Genomic DNA, 14,665 nt, shown 5'->3' with positions numbered 1-14,665 from the left:
TCCCCTTGTCACACTTTGTAATGCAAGGTCGAATCCCTCTCCCCTTCGTTATGCAATACTTTTTTTGATTTTTGTTTTTTCACCAATTAGGCTTATTTTGGTGGTTATTACAAAAAAAAAAAAAAAAAAAAAAAGAACTGTTTTAAATGGTAGAACTTTTTATTACAAAATGCATGTACTCTGAATATATTTTAGTGGTTTCGCCAATAAATCAATATATTAGAGAATGGTAGAACAGTAATAATATTTTAACCCCATAAGGTTGCTTAAGTAACCAGTCCTAATTCTTCAAAACTGCACAGTGTCGTTTTCCCAAGGAGATATCACCCATCCTTTTAGGTAACCGATGATGACAAGGAGGAAATACTGCCGGAGGATGCAGGGATCAGGATCTAAAGAATCGACATCGACATTTTTTTTCCAGGGATTTAGGATGCTTGGTGCATTTGAAGTTTGCCAGTATTGACGGTGCAAACTTCCCTTCCTCGTCAACCATGATTCGAAGTGACTGCACACGTGAAGGAGCAGGGACATCTCATTTTTCAGATTTGTGAACAAGCTTTCGAGCATCTTCTTTGGCCTTTGGAGTTCAGTTTACCCCTATCGAAATTATTCTTGTCTTAAATCAGTGCCAGAATGCGAATAAACTCGATTTCTTCAGAAATATTCAAATCCAAAAATCAAAAAATTTAGTACGAGATGGGTATCCGACGAATATACACCGTATAAGGTTTCTAAATTCTTATTTTGGTCTGCAAATCATGAATACTTTTTCGTCTTGGAAAATATTTCACGAAAAATAATTTTTCTTTTGTTTCACATGCGAAACCTCCTAGAAGAGAAAAGTGAGTAATGATTCATATCAAAAGTTTTAGCGATACAAATGGAAACTTGATGGCATTTTCAACCGGTGGTTACGATCTCTAACAACTAACTCCAGGAAAGTGTGTTCGGTATATGCAATGCTGCGATAGCCACTAAACGGAGTTTTATTGTATTGTAATACAAGCGGGGTTTGCCAACAGTGATACTGGTATCTAGTGCATCTTCGAATCCCTTCTCTATGATTCAATTTATATGGGCTATACTTGGCAATTTTCCAAAAGAATAGAAATATTTATCTACATATGTAAAAATGAAAGTTTTGTATGTTTGTAACTTAATAAGTTTTGAACCACCTGATCGATCTCGATCAAATTTTCAATATAGATGAAGTTCGGGCCTGAAATATATATATAGATAGATATTATTTCACTTTGAAAGTGCAACTTAGAGGAGGTAAGGTTTATATAAAAATGATTAAAAATTACCGATATTAGTGTCGAATCCATAGTCTTCAGGGTCGCTGAGATGAAAAGTGACACTTCAGGTGCCGTTTAAATTAAAATTCAACCCCGCAACTTGGAGGAAGGGAATGGTGACATGTAAAAATATTCGAAAGTGACCGATATTAGTGTCGAATCCATAGTTTCCACGGTCGCTGAGATGAACAGTGACACTTCGAATGCAGTTTAAGTCAAAATTCAGCCCCGCAACTTGAAGGAAGGGAATGGGTGACATAAAAATGTTCGAAAGTGACCGATATTAATGTCGAATCCATAGTTTTCTGGGTCGCTGAGATGAGCAGTGACACTTCCAATGCCGTTTAAATCAAAATTTAGTCCTGCAACTTAGAGGAAGGGAATTGGTGGCATTCGAAAATGATCGATATTAGTGTCGAATTCATAGTTTTCAGAGTCGCTGAGATGAACAGTGACACTTTCGATGCAATTTAAATCAAAATTCAGTCCCGCAACTTGGAGGAAGGGAATGGGTGACATAAAAGTGTTCGAAAATGACCGACATTAGTGCGAATTCATAGTTTTCAGGGTCGCTGAGATGAACAGTGACACTTTCGATGCCGTTTAGATTAAAATTCAGCCCCGCAACTTGGGGGAGATCTATAATATATAAATGATCGAAAATGACCGATATTAGTATCGAATGAATAGCTTTTGGGATCGTGGAGATAAACAGTGACACTTCCAATGCTGTTTAAATCTAAATTCAGCCTCCATTAGTACTCCTAAGAGGAAGATGGTGACATCAAAAAATAATTGAAAATGACCGATATTAATGTCGAATTAATAGTTTCTAGGGTCCCGAAGTTGATTGGTGACAGTTTTCCTGTTCTGTATGTCCACAATGAAAGGTATTCTCCCTGTGCGAAGAACAGGTATTCTGCTAGTTTATTTGTAAAATAAGAAAAGAACAGTATAAAATTATTTGTTTAAAAAATTGCACATAAATCTAAGAATTGAAATAAAAATTACAGCAAAAACATGCGTTACGTAACGAAGACCTAAACCCCGTCCTTCCCCCTTGTCATACTTTGTAACGCGAGGCTGAACTCCTCCCCCCGTTTACTAACTAACTAACTAACTCTATGGCCTATGGAACCCGGAGGTTCAGTGCCGCGTTCACAAAAGCTCTCCACTGACTTCTATCCTTAGCTAATTGGATCCAGTTTCTACTTTGTATTCCTATCTCTGCGAGATCCATCTTAATATTATCCTCCCATCTGCGCCTAGGTCTTCCTAATGGTCGTTTTCCTATGGGTCTACCAGTCAAGACTTTGAAAGCGTTTCTACTTTCTTCCATTCTAGCTACATGACCTGCCCACCTAAGCCTCCTAGACTTGACGACCCTAACAATGTTGGGTAAACCGTATAAACTATGTAGTTCCTCGTTATGAAGCTTCCGCCATTCCCCATTCTCGTTCCTCTTGGGTCCGAATATTCTTCTCAGGATCCTGTTCTCAAATACTTTCAGTCTATGTTCTTCCCCCCCGTTTACTGCGTTACGTAATATGTGGACGATCCCTAAATAGTTCGCATTCTATTCTCTGTTTTGCCAGAATCTTGTTGAACATAATAAAAATAAGAAAGTAAATCTACATTCAATAGCTTCTCGTAAACCAATTAAAACAAAGTATTATGTTGCAAAACCTAGCAATGAGGAAGCATCCTCCTAGCCTGAGTTGAATCGACCTCGCAGTTTTCTCTTTGTCGGTTACAAAACGTGAATTCGCATAGATTTTTAACCTTTAGTATCGCAAGGCGACTATAAGGCTCTAATCTCTCTAAGGGCTGGAAGAACCTCGCAATATCAACGAAGATGACGCCCGGCCCCGAAAGTTACTGATCTTATACAGTTCTCTTATTACTGTTCATTTAGCGTTTAAAGAATAGCCTGTAAATGGATTTAAAAAATAATCTTTTCTTAAAAGTATGAATAATTAGAGTTTACTGTGAATAATTTTTTCATTTATTGTCGAATAAAAACAAATTTTAACATATAACTTTAAATAAATATTTGAGGGGGCCAAGCCAAGTTTTGGGGAGGCCGGTGCCCCCGTGCCCTCTCTTAGCTACGTCCCTCTTGTTAACTGTTTCCAATGTAAAATATCTTCACAACTGCATCTGGTAGTTGGTTACTACATAAATAAATAAAATGCATTTATTTAGCATGTAATTTAGCTTTTAAAGCTAGATCAATTTCACTGTGTATATTTACTGTAGTAATTCTATAAACATTCTATTCACTGCAGAAAAGTGATTACAAAAGTATTTAAATACTTCATGTAGTGGTGCCCACCCCCCTTATCTCAATGACGCACCCCCCAATTGTCTATCCATAGGTGTTCTTCCATGAAAAAATCTTTTCGATTAATTTTTACACCCCCTCAAACATATTTATATAGATTTTTATCCCCATATTTCAATGACGCAGTTTGCGTCATAGCCCCCCTTTGTGGGCACCCTTGCTTAATGATAGTTGAACAAATATTTTGAGATGATTCGATCGCTTGGATGCCAAATGGTGTATCTTCCATAATTGAAATTTTCCAGGAGAGATATTTAATCTTCAACATTTCATGTGAATCGCATCAAGAAAATGTTATTCATTATTATCAACATTCAAAAATAAACTTCATATAATTACGTTTTGGTTGCAACCATAAAAGAAATATGAATTTTTCATGAGATATGGAACTTCGAAGTTCTTTCCTGAAAAAAATGCACTTTCAAATTACCCCACTTGGCATCCAAGCAGTTCAACTGGTAATAATTCCTTGGTCATCCAATGTGTTCTTTGGTTTTACGAAAGCTGATCTCTAAATCCACAACACATTGTTAAAATAGTTCATACTTGTATCCAAATTATGCCTAATTTAATTGATATAAAATCACTTCTGCAGAGACAGTGTCTAGTTCATTCAGATAGTTACACATGGGACAACTTTTCGTTTTTTTTCCTTCTTTTTTTTTAGACTAAAAGGTTCAACTTGCTGTGTATAACTTTTCTCAGATACAATTTATGACGCCATTTTGCACGAAAAAGATTAATAATCGAATTTGGAAATAAGCCAACTATATTTAAAAGGTATAATTCCAGTGGAACTTAGTCCCAGCCTGGTGGGACTATATGAAACTCCTCGAAGAATCTTGCTCAGGAGGTGATCCGTAGGGCAGAAACAGGGATATCCCGATTTTATATATATAAATGTAGGAGATATTTTTGAAAACAATTTTGCGATATTAGCTTGAAATTCTGAACAGCCAAAATGGAAAACATGATAATACTTCTCATATTGACTTTGTGTTTAATTGTTAATAATCTAAACGCTGAAAATATGATGCATCGCATTCTTCATCATCTAATTATTTTTATCTTCCTCATATGCATATTTGATAAGCATTTGTTTGTGTTTAAAAATTGAAGATACATTCTTTAGAGGGAACATTCATTGAAACTTTTGAGTTTCGTCGGTAACTGATTTTTTGTAACCATTAATTTATTGTAACATCTTTATTGTTATTTCTACAAGGCGACATGAATTGTCACAACATGAAAGAGATCTGAAGTAAGTGATATAGTCGGGATACGTTTGAATGTAACTTGCGGAGTTAAAATATAGGTGTGTACGGTACTTACTAACAAGAAATGGCTTAGGGACTAGAACCAGTTAATCTAAATGATGTTACTAATGGCTGACGCAACTTATAAACTAAGTGTCCCGTATAAGGTCAGTATAGATATGGGGGCGTCTCATGTTCGAACGTTCTTTTGAGAAGAAAAGAAACAAGAAATCCTTCTTTTCTTGGTGCAACTGCAGCGGTCGTAATATTAAACAGGTGTATGTTGTGCATTCTAAAAGGAAGATACAGTACATGTTCCTGTTTGTGAATCTTTCCAAGTGGAAAATAGTACAGATTTACATCTTGCTGTTTAGAAGGTCAGACACCGAAAAATAAATATGCTCTATCCTCTGTAACCTCAACTCCATAACAAGACTTAATGTAAGCGCTTCGTAGGTGATAGTTCCAAGTTACTAGTTTTTGCTTTGTGTGTGCCTCTGTTAAAGAACACCAGCACGTATTCAGTATAGGTACCTATCAATTAAATAAATAAATAAATAAATAAAAAACGAATGTTCGTTCCATTCCACTGGAAAAGATGTAACTCATTCTGCAGGATATTCTGGGTGTGCATATGGAATGAGGCAATTACCATCCTTAGAACAGCAGAACTTTTTACTTACTAGTTACACAAAAACATGAAATGAAGATACATGAGAATATAATTAAAATAACTAGACTTTATTATTTTCTACTCCTATGTATATGTAAAATCTGGATTAATTTGGACTAATTCTATTCCACAATATGAAAAATAACACGAAAAATTCTGAAACTAATTACATTGTTCTCTTATATGTTGCCTTCTTTTTTATTCGTATTTCATGTTTCCTATCTTTGTATTTTAATTTTGTTAAGACAAGAAGTTTAATTATACTTACTCATAACAGGTCGCATTTCTTTTATACGGCACTTCCATATTCAAATACTTATTTATGTTTTGAGTGAGAGTCTGGAATATAGCTACTTAGCTACTTTTGCTCCACATTGTAGTATTATATTACGAGGGGAGGCTGAAAGGTTCCTGGCTTTGTCCCCTTTAAAATTGAAGTAGACAAATAAGTGTTAGCATATGAAAGCCTCATATCTTAATATGTAACTGGATTAAAATCAATTGAATCCTAATTGTACAGCATCTGTCATTGCAAATAGAAGGTGAGATGGAAGAGGCACGAGGTAGTTTTACGTCGTCGGAGCTGAGGATCGTTATGAAGTTTTAATAGCTCCAGGGAAAGGCTCCAGGCAAAGGAAATTCATATGGAGCTGTGCCAAACACTGGGTGAGAAATGTCCTTCACACAAATCTTTATAAACCTGGATATCACGTTTCAAGACTGGCCGTTTCACAATGGAAGATGGGCTCCGCAGCGGAAGCCCGTCAACCTCAATAAACCAGCAAACCTGCAATGATGTCTATGCCCTGATACTTAAGGACTGTCGAATATCAAGCAAAAACTTTGCCCAGATACTGGACATCTGCAGGGAGCGAGTTGGTTATACTGTATTATTACCAAAGTCCTAAACATGTGCAAGTTTTCAGCGAAATGGGTGCCGAAACGTTTGAGTACGGATCAAAAGAAGGAACGTGTTGAAGCATCCAGACACCTTGATTCATTTTGAAAAGACAAATATATTTCTGGCTAGACTAGTAACAGAAGATGGAACCTGGCTCCATATTTATGATCCCGAAACCAAGGAACAGTTAAAGAAATGGTGCCATAGGGGTTCCCCCACCTCAAAAAGTTCCATACCCAGAAATCGGCCAAGAAAATCCTGGCGTGCGTTTATAACCGTCACATTTTATATAAATATTTTTTTGTGGACGCTCTGTATATTTTGGAAACATAGAAATCATTCTTCGATTTATACTTTATTTTTGCGACGCAAATAATTTCTTTCTTCAATGAGAACTGCTAATAACTCGATTTCTCTCCCACGAACTAGAACAATGGAGTCTTTTATCGTTCACCAATACATACGTATATGTCAAATGTTGTTTTGCGGTAACAAAGTCCACGTTCATTTGGTGAGCTATATGTATGCAACTTGTATTTCTACTACTTGGATACTTCAGTGTTTCTTCCTTACTCATTAATATGCAAAGACTGCGTTATATGATTGCTTGGAACTAAATTAGGTGCTTACTTCAGTTATTTATGGAAATATTATCAGGCCAGAGCAGACCAGGTACTGGAACGTCTAACTGGCACCAACCATATCGCTCAGTCCGTTCTTACCTCCACGTTCCCACGTTTGAACTACTCACCTCTCTTTCTACATTGTGGCCAGTGAACTGTGAATTAACGCAGATTCTTTCGACATTTAATTTCCATATTTATACAGGTGGTTTAACCTGATCACATTTTAAAATGAACTGCCAACATTCACTAGTTGGTCAATCCAGCTCGTACCTGGAGAACCTCAACTCTAGGAGTTTTTTCTCCGTGTGTCGATATGGACAACACGTTAGTTTAATTCGCTATAGAATTAAGTGACCAAGTGCGTATAATTAGTAAACGGGTCCTACCAATGTCCTAAATTATACATTGCAACTGCCTGTGTTTCTTCCGCTGGATACTACGGTCAACTTTATACAGATTATTTTCGCAACAGCCAGAAACTTATGTCGTGGGATTACTTGTAGTGTTACCCCACAGTGTAACCCCCATGTGCCTTAATTAGTTAGTGTTGTGAGAAAAGTGTTTGTGGTGAGCCTCAAATATATTGCATCCATATATAATATTGCATCCATATATATGTGTGTGTGTGTGTGTGTGTGTGATACAAAGTAAAGGGCTATAACGTCGTGAAATGTGAAGTGTAATTTTATGTTTGTGGAAATAGTTAAGTGTCTACACCCATATCAGTGTTTAGTGTTGTAATTGTTTTTCTTCTACATATTTTTTTTACACATAGTGCATTTAATAAATAAGCATAATATTTTATTTAATGTGTTTTCGTTGCATGTGTGAATGATGTTTTTGTGTGTTGTGGTCTGAGCGATCATCTGGATATCCGTGAGGATTTCGAGACGAGACATCCGAACCTCTCGGTGCTGATGGTCATCTCATTGTTGAGACCTGAGGGCGATCCGGGAAAAGTTCTGTAATCCTTTTTTGGAAATGTTCTTTAATGTCTTAACCAGATAAGTTCAGATCTCCTGAAAGTACTCGTTGGTGGGACAGCAGGGGGTAGATCCGGAAAGCGGTTACACGTTTTCTGGGACAAAGATGGCATTATAATAGTAGACTATCTACCGAATGGCGCCACTATCACCGGAGAGTATTATGCTAATCTTATAGACCAGCTTAAAGAGACAATTAAGAGGAACGCCGTGGAAAGCTCACAAAGGGATCATGATGCACGATAATGCACCTGCACACAAATACAAATATTGTTGCTGCCAAATGGATCACCCTGGGATTGAAATTGCTCCATCACCCACCTTACTTCCCAGACCTGGCCCCTTCTATTTTATATTTTCCAACCTGTAAAAACACCTGAAGGACATTTTTGACGTCACACGGAATACTGAGCTGGTTTGAGGACAATAGTAACCCAACCTCAAATGTCATCACTTTCATGCCCCTCACTATCACTCAACTTCACTCAACCACACCCTCTCGACCTATTAGTACTATCAATATCACTCCTCGTCACCCTTACGTCACCTAATACACGCCAACTAATTATCACTCAACCTCATTTGTCTTCACCTTCACGCCACGGCCCCTCAGTGTCACGAACCTCAATCGCTATCATTCTCATGACGGCTTACTATCACTCAACCTCACTGGCCCTCATCCTCATATCCTCTCATCATCACTCAACCTCACGGCCTTCATCATCTCTTAATCTCACTTATCCTTACCCTCGTGAGGGTGCCCAACTATGGACCCAAATGCTATGCTATGCATGGAGGCTCTAACATTGACTTCAGTGATTCCCAGGTTGCATTAGGTACCCATTTTCAAAAGGCTGAAATTTTAATTTTTAATTTTATTTTTTGAAAGCACAAATTAAAATTTTAGAGTTTGGGGTGTAACTGGTTAACTGTATTCTTCACTGTCATCCTGCTAATGCCATTGTATGCTTTAGTATGAGATTAATCTTAATAGGTGGCGTGGTTAACGTACAATATCCATTTTTAGGTTCACAAACAAATCGATTTATTCTATAACTACGCAGGTGGTTTTACACTCACGTACAGTAAAGCCCCGATTATCCGCGGAATTGGATAGCAAGGACACAACACAGAGCGAAAATTGCGAATAACCCGTAAAGAAAAAAAAAAACTAAAAATAAGCTGCAAACACGAAAAACATAATAAAACTTTTAAACTACTTTTATTCTACGTCTAAATCACTAAAATAAAGAACAGTAAACAAAACGTAACAATTTGTCAGTAATTTTCTACCTTTGTATTGTAGGGCCTGTTGTATTTTCCCGGTTGTTGGCGTGGATTAAAATTAGTTTTCTTGAAGTTCGTAATTAACCCTCCAGTGGTCGTCCGCAGACTCTTAACTTCGCAGTGAACAATGAATGTAATTTACTACCACGCGAATCATTCTTTCCATTTCCCGTTTGTCATACCTTACAACAATGGTTTCTGCTTATCAGAGTAGAGTTGCACTTCGAAACATTCACTGTTGTTGGAAATATTGATTTTTACAATGCAATTTATTTTTATGTTTTAGAACATACAGTACTTACAGGTGTTGAACAAAAAATCTAAAACGTTTGTAAAAGTGTGAAAATCATACCTAGTATGATGTGGGGCCTCCTTTTGCGTCCAAAACAGCTTGGATCCGACGTGGAATAGACGTATACAGCTCCTGAATTGTGGTGTGGGAATTTTGTACCATTGTTCCTCCAAAGCATGCTACAGTTCCTTAAGGGATGCTAGTGGAGGGTAATGAGACCGAACACGCCTTTCTAACTCAGACCACAATGGTTCAATGATGTTGATTGTGGGACCCAGGGGAGGTGTGATAGCTCCTGGTCATGCTTCTCAAACCATGATTTCACCATTTTTGCAGCGTGACAGGGTGCCAAATCATCTTGGTAGATGCCATCACTATCAGGGGAAAATATTTGGGCTATGGGTAGAACCTGGTCCCCCAAAATGGCCTCATACGCCTTAGAATTCATCATTCCATTCAGGGCTATGATGGGACCTGCAGAAAACCACGATATCACTACCCATACTGTAACAGAACCATCCCATGCTTTACAGTTGGGAGTAGACAGTCTGTATCATAAGCCTGCGACGGTGTTCTCCATACGTAAACACGACAGGTTGTTGGAAACAAGGTGAAGGTCGATTCATCGGACCACATTATGTGTTTCCACTGCTCATGAGTCCACTCCTTGTTGTCCTTGCACCACTAGATACGCCTCTTCGCATTTACTGCTGTGACCAGGGGTTTGGCGATAGCGGCCCTGCCATGAATTTTCATTTTATGAACTTCCCGTCGCACTGTTTTCGATGAAAGCGGTTTCTGTAGGCCGGACTTGAGTTCAAACGTAATTTTCATTGCAGTGATCTTTTTAGCTGCTATAATTCGTTTTACTACCCTCCGGTCCCTATCTGACAGGATTGTCTTTCGACCACTGTTGTGCTTTGCAGACATCGTTTGCCCATGAATTGTGTATGCCCTCGTGACATTGGACACAGTGCCTTTCGATACTCGCACAATGTTTGCCACTGTTGCCACTGAAGCTCTAACCAGACGGGCACCAATGATCATGCCTCTTTGGAAACCTGTCAGGTCGTCCATGTTACCGCACCACTTTCACACCACGACACTCACAGGTGAACTGGTTACTGCTGACGGAAAAGGAAGGTTCACATTACACATTGAAAAAAAAAAAAAAAAGATTGGCAACCGCAACACGTGTTGTAAAGTGGAGGGCCAAACTTACGTGTCCTGCATGAAGTGTTTTCAGATTTTTTGTCCAACCCCTGTATTTGCATGAGGAGTCTCAGTCCGCAGCGACTACTTACGACAAATAGTTGAGCGCGTCTGCAGCAAGGTTAATTTTTTTCGCTGCACTCGCGGATCATCCGCCCGTGGATAATCGTGGCTTTACTGTATATTATTTTGTTGAACACAATAAGATCTATCTATTGGTACATGTACATCTTTAAACATTTTTTCATTAAAAACTAATATTGTGGATACTATTTCATTTTTAAATGGTTTGAGAATTTTTGGTGAACAACTACATCTTAACCGTGAGTTTTCTCGGGGTTCACCCGTTTTCTCCCTCTATCTTCGTTCCACCAAGTCTTTCATTATCATTAATTTTTAAGTTTTCATACTCCTTTTCTACCCTAAAAGAAGCAAGCATGTCGTACTGAACAAAAACAATTTCGTTTCGTTATTTATTTAATGTAAGGATTTACAACGTACATTCTGAATTTTTAATCCGCATATATTCACTTCATGTATTTTCTTGTCTAGATGGAAATATAAGCACAAATAAAACTGGAAGTAAACTGAAGATAAATTGCAGTGTGTGTGTTTCTGAGATTCGAGATTTTTCGATGTAACATTTCTTGAGCAATGTTCCTTATAAACTTAAACGAATTCAATAACATGATTCATCATGAGAATATAGCAACGTCTCTTCCTTGAAGTGAGCTATTATCACGTTTATGATGGTAGTTGCAGAACGTGCTTTTTATCTTCTGCAAACATTTAAAATAAATTCATTGCACTGATTCATTTGTTGTATAATACTCCCAACACACACTCACAATAACTCTTCTTTCCTGTGAACATTCACTTCTCTTTTTTACTAATCAAATAATCATATGGGTTTTAGTGGTGGTAGAATACATAAAATAATATTGCTGTATAATTGAGAATACAGAATTAATTATGCAGGACGTAAGGATAAAATGATTATCATAGCTAAATTATAAATAAACATGTGCTGTGGAAGTGCCGCTTCTTATGAGTAATGCATTAATATAAATAATGTAGTAATGATGTAAGAATAATGTATTTAATATTCATAATAATACAGGGTTTTCATAAAGTCTGGACGGATTTAATTTGCTTATAATTTTCATAAAAATGCTCATAATGAAATCAAATAAAGTGCAAACGGTAGTGGAAGGATTAAATTTTTAGTTGGCAACACTGTTAGATAAGCGGCAACTCTGAACACGTTGAGAGAGGGAGAGGGAGAGCAAGGGTCAGTTTCTTACCAAATTCCATCCATTGTTGTTTTCATTGTTGTTTCAATGTTGACTGTTAAAAGTAAGTTGTAAGCTGTATTGGTGTGTGTGTGTTTTAAAGAAATAAATAAATGAAAAACTCCTCTGAGAAGACTATTTTTTTTACCGTATTAAAGATGGCGTCGGTGAAAGAAAAAGCGCAATGTGTTCTGTGGTACGCAGCATGGGCGTCTCTGGCGGGGGGGGCGGGGGGACGCGTCCCCCCCAATATTTTGAAGTGACATAATCTAACATTCCGCTAAGATACTAGCAGTTAGATCATTTCCTTTGATGTCCCCCCCAAATTTTACATGCCAGAGACGCCAATGGTACGCAGAGCTAAAATCACCAATTCTGGTGTGTCGAAAGTTCACCAAAGAGTTCAAAAAGCCGGCACCGACTGAGAGTGCAATCCGAAAGTGGCATGCTAAGTTCTTGGAGGTAGGAAGCGTCCTGGACCGTCCTCGAAGTGGGAGGCCGCCAACATCGCCTGCAACAGTGAGCAGGGTAAGGTAAAGTCTACGCGAATGTGTGGACGTAAATGGCGCCCAGTTGGAGGTGTGGCGGTGAATGAACTGAGCTGGTGCAGATCACTGGTAAAAATTTAATCCTTCCGCTACCGTTTGCACTTTATTTGATTTCAATATGAGCATTTTTATGTAAATTACAAGCGAATTAAATCCGTCCAGACTTTATGAAAACCCTGTACAATTAAAATTAACTGATTCCCGGGCAGGAAACCAGACAATGCCTCTGATCTAGCGTGATATTCGAAATCATGGGCACACCGGCACGGTTCACCGGATTCGGACTAGGGATGGCCAGAACCGGTTCCTGGTGGAACCGGTTTTCGAGTCTGAACGGATCCGGTTCTAGAAGATTCGGAACCGGTTTTTCAGATCCAGGTCTGGAACCTGTTCTTCGGATCCAGATCTGGAACCGGTTCCAAGAACCGGTTGCTAAACCCGAGCTGCTGGCAGGCTGTGAACAGTGTGCTAGATGAAATGGTGGAAGCGACAGGCAGGCACCCAGGCGGCGGCCGCTTCTCTCATTTGGCTAAATAAACTGGGTAACTGGTTAGCTCATTGGCTAAACAGGCAAACTGCCTAACTCATTTGGTTAAATATCCACTGGTGGAACAATTTTTTTTCTGGGGGCACAAGCGGGTCTGGGCGGGGAGGGCACAAGCGCATGGTCCTCTTTGCAATGTTTTGAAGGTGAACTTTGTGCCTCCTTTACGGGTCTTTAGGAGCTCTGAAACCCAGGTCTGGAACCGGTTTCTAAGATCCGGTTCTGGAACTGGATTTTCAGATCCAGATCTGGAACCGGTTCCTAAGATCCGATTCTGGAACCTGGTTTTCGGATCCAGGTCTCGAACCGGTTCCTAAGATCCGGTTCTGGAACCGAATTTTTGGATCCAGGTCCGGAACCGGTTCCAGAACCGGTTCTGAAAACCGGATCTCCGAGAACCGGAACTTTGTGGCCATCCCTAGTTCGGACCCCTCTGAAACCTTAGTAGCTCAACATACATGTGTACACTTTGTTAATAAAACTTTACTTGTATAGCTGAAGAAATGATTGATGTAGAGTAAAGTTGTGATCTTACACTTCATCTGTACTCTTTCTTTTCTTATAAGAACAATCTAGTTACATCTTTTTTTTTTCTCTCGAGAATACAGGTGGCAGCACTTAACCATTACTTATCGTCTTTTCGGATGCAGAATAAGACTGGTTCAATACTATACAGACGCAATCTCTGGTAGTATGAAGCCCAAAACTTTGGACCCTTCGAAGAAATAGTTCTGAGTGCGAGCCTGTTTGAAAACATTTTTTTTTTTTTAATCAATGTTAAATAGTAACAAATTTTTGTGCATAGTCACATCTAAAGGTTATAATTTTGATAAGTTCTGTTATTCATATACGTACTCAGTAATTAAAAGCACTCATCCGTCGTTTTAACAGTAAACGACAAAAGCGGTCCGATGTTGCTGATTGTCTGTAATTTCCGACACCATAATTACATTACGAAGAAAGAAAAAAAAAGTAATAATATAGTGCTGTACGTTTAACCCTTTCACAGAGGAAGTCGACTTTTGTCGACAAAACCAAATTTCCTTAACATGCGAATGTCGACTATAGTCGACGTGTTAAAATTTGTTTGTCTGTATCTTGGCTTTGTCGAGAGTAGTCGCCAAAGTTGTACCGTTCATTTTTGTTTGTGTTCTATTGTTTTCGATAAACAATAGAAATCACACAGAAAACCTTTGGCGACTACAATCGACAAACTCAAGATACAGACAAATTTTAACACGTCGACTATAATCGACATTCGCAGGTTAGGGAAATTTTTTTCCGTCGCTTTCCACAGTGAAAGGGTTAATCAAGCACACTACCCATTTTGACAGTGTAAAATGCTTGGAACACTGTAAATATACATTATATTACAGTAAATTAGACATTTTTAGTTTAAAATCAGG

Source organism: Thermobia domestica, chromosome 2 (assembly GCF_964235325.1).
Source record: "Thermobia domestica chromosome 2, izTheDome1.hap1.1, whole genome shotgun sequence".
NCBI lineage: Eukaryota > Metazoa > Arthropoda > Insecta > Zygentoma > Lepismatidae > Thermobia > Thermobia domestica.
This window is presented reverse-complemented; position numbering follows the sequence as displayed.